We start from the raw sequence: 3,335 nt of genomic DNA on the forward strand, positions 1-3,335 counted from the left end.
GGTCCCCCCTCCTCCAGGGCACCTCCCAGGGCTGTGTCCCCTCCCAGGGCTGTGTCCCCTCCCAGAGGCCGCTTCCGCCTGCCAATCTATTCTGTGCAAAGAGGTCCCCCCAACCCCCACTCAGGCTTCAGGGCTTCTCGGGTCCCAGGGAAGAGCAGGTCATGGGGCTGGTGTGTGACTCCCGGCTTTATTTATTTATTTATATTTTAAAATCTATTTTTTCGTTTTATTATTATTATTGGTTTAAAATCCTCACCCGAGGATAGTTCTCCATTGATCTTTAGAGAAAGTGGAAGAGAGAGGGAAAGACGGAGAGAAATATCGATGTGAGAGACACATCTATGGTTGCCTCATGCACGAGCAAACCCACTGAGCCACACTGGCCAGGGTTAAATAGATTTTTATTGATTTCAGGGAGGAAGGAAGAGGGACGGAGATAGAAACATCCATGATGAGAATCATTGATCGGCTGCCTCCTGCACGCCCCCTACTGGGGATCGAGCCCGCAGCCCAGACAGGTGCCCTTGACCAGGAATTGAACCCAGGACTGAAGGTGCCCTGAGCCAAACGGACCAGGGCACGGCCCTGCTCTGACTGTCCTGTGCTCATCTGCCTCCCACACAGGAGGCCCCAGGAGGCCCTGCGCCCCGGGTCCTCTTGGAGCTGGGCAGGCTCTGCCCTCTCCCCCTGCCCACACCCAGCACCAAACCAGCGCCAGGGACAGGGCAGGGGCTGCTGAAGGCTGTTCTCTTTGGAGGGGGCGGGGCGGGGTGAAACCAGGGGAGCAAGCAGAGGCCCAGCCCTGGTCTCCCCACTTTCTCTCCCGCCAGGTCCTGTACCCAAACGCCTTAAATCTCATGAGCTTCACTGTGAAGGAGACTGTGTGCCCCAGGACGACGCGGCAGCCCCCCGAGGAGTGTGACTTCAAGGAGAACGGGGTGAGCTGGGGGCTGGGGCGCCCCGAGATGCTGGACAGGAGGCCTCGGGGCCCATTCCCAGGGACGGGGCGGCCGGGAGGGCTCAGCTCCGGGTGGTGGTGTAACCTGCGCCCTTGCAGCTGGTGAAGGTGTGCACGGGGACCGTCAAGCTGGACCAGGACAACGGCTACTATGACTTCATCTGCTACGAGGTGAGTGGCCCCTTCTGAGACCTGGGGGCCGATGGGTGTGGCCCTGGAGCGTCCTGGGCCCAGGGAGCCCCCTGCCCGTCCTCCCCCAGCCCCAGCCTGGATCTGAGTGGGGTCCCTGCCCAGGAGCCTGTTAGAAAGGCCCCCCCGCCCCTGACCTGCAGCCTCAGACTCCGGGTGAGGCCCGGCAGGGGGCATGCAGCCACCTTCCAGAAGGTTCCTGCTGAGGCTGGGGGGCCGCTCACTGCGCTGATGAGCTTTCAGCCCGGCTCCCCTCGGCTTTGCTGGATGGGCCCTGGGACCTGGGAAAGCCACTAGCCACCTCTGGGCCTCAGTTTCCCCATCTGTTTAAGGGGTGGGGGCTCCACCACAGGCTCCAAGGTCACAGGCAGAGGGGGAGCCCGGCCCCTAGGCCTCTCGCTGGCCCCGGAAGGGGGTGCAGGTGGAGGCTCCTGACCCTGGCCCAGCCCCACATGGAGCCCGTTTCCTCCCCCTGCACAGAACAAGAACTTTGGATTCAACTCCAAAAGGCTGAAGAAAAGCTTCAAGAGAGGTGGATACTAGTTAGGGGAGGTGCTGGAGATAACTGGCGGGATAATCAAGAACTTATAAACGAACTTCTCGCCCAAGGAATAGCCCTGAGGTCTGTTTGGCCCTGGCCCCGGCCTCTGTGCTCTGACCAATAAAATCTGGGAAAGCCACCTCCTCAGGCCTCAGTGTCACTTGTGTCGCCTTCTCTCGCTCCCGCAGTGAGCTCATGTGGCTGTGTCTCTCTTTTCCTGAAAATCAGTAAATGGGGGGGCGGGGTGGGTACCTTGGGCGGTGGCCCAGGTTATTGGAGCATCGTCCTGGACCCAAAGGGTTCGGTTCCTTCCCCGTCAGGCACATCCCTGCTCTCAGGCCCATCCCTGGTTGGGGAGCATTTGGGAGCCAACAGGTCAATGTTCTCGCTCACATTGAGGTTCCTCTCTCTCTCTCTCTCTCTCTCTCTCTCTCTAAAAATCAATAAAAATAAAACATCCTTGGGTGAGGATTAAGGCCGGGGTGGCTCAGTGGTTGAGCACTAACCTGTGAACCAGGAGGTGGCCGTTGGATTCCTGCTCAGGGCACAGGCCCGGGTGGTGGGCTTGATCCCCAGTGGGGGTTGGACGGAGGCAGCTGATCAATGATTCTCTCTCCTCACTGACGTTTCTATCTCTCCTCCCTTCTCTCTGAAATCAATAAAAATACATTAAAATAAATAAATAACATCAATAAGCAACACCCTCAGGTGAGGAGGAAAGAAACAAGAGCCTGGCGCCTCCCTGCCCCCATCGGCCTCTGGGGGCCTCCAGGAGACGGTCCTGCAGAACCGGACCCGCCCGAACATGGCCTCCCGGCCTAGAGAGGTCCTTCTGCTGAGGGTTCCTGTTACTCATGTGTGTGTGTGGGGGGGGAGGGTAGGAGATAAGGGGGATGAAGGAGTGCAGGGGGGAGGCGCTGACATCGCTGCTCCCTGAGGAGCAGGGGGGACACCCTGAACCGGGGACTCCGTGCCGCGCCCCCACCAGGGAGAGCCCTCAGGGCATCCCACGCGGATCACCTGCAACCTGTGCTCAGCAACCAGCCTCACGGGAGGAGCGGCCCAGGGCCAGACCGCTGAGCGCTGCGGGCGCCCGCCTTCTGGCCTCACGGACCACCTGTGCCCAGGGAGCACCAGAGCCCAGGGATCACCAGAGCCCAGGGACCACCAGTGCCCAGGAAGCACCAGAGCCTAACGACCACCAGTGCCCAGGGAGCACCAGAGCCCAGGGAGCACCAGAGTCCAGGGACCACCAGAGCCCAGGGACTGAGAGGGAAGGGGCTGCGCAGCCCCATCAGGGGAGCCTCTTAGACCTGCAGGGGCTGGACTAGGGGAAGGGGTTGGAATCGGTAAAGGATGGAGCTGAGAATCCATTGTAGAGAGCAACCCAAGGACTGTGTGCCTGCTCATGGCAGAACCAATGGACACAGACCACAGGGGCTAGGACAGGTCGATGGGGAAGGAGACATATGTAACACTTTCACAATAAAGGATTTATTTAAAAAAAGAATCAAGCCCTGGCTGGTTTGGCTCAGTGGCTAGAGCGTCAGCCTGCGGACTGAAGAAGCCCAGATTCGAAACCAGTCAAGGGCACAGGCCCAGGTTGCAGACTCGATGCCCAGGACGGGGTGTGCAGGAGGCAGCCAA

At 59.8% G+C, this 3,335-nt stretch overlaps 1 long non-coding RNA gene across 1 annotated transcript; it reads left to right on the plus strand.

The window, feature by feature from the left end:
* Positions 1-826: 826 nt before the first annotated feature.
* Positions 827-1,720, plus strand: LOC111824804. Its single transcript, XR_002827879.1, has 3 exons — positions 827-938; positions 1,058-1,129; positions 1,628-1,720. It is a non-coding gene; the product is annotated as an uncharacterized LOC111824804 (long non-coding RNA).
* Positions 1,721-3,335: the final 1,615 nt, after the last annotated feature.

Source organism: Myotis lucifugus, unplaced genomic scaffold (genome assembly GCF_000147115.1).
Source record: "Myotis lucifugus unplaced genomic scaffold, Myoluc2.0 scaffold_7400, whole genome shotgun sequence".
NCBI lineage: Eukaryota > Metazoa > Chordata > Mammalia > Chiroptera > Vespertilionidae > Myotis > Myotis lucifugus.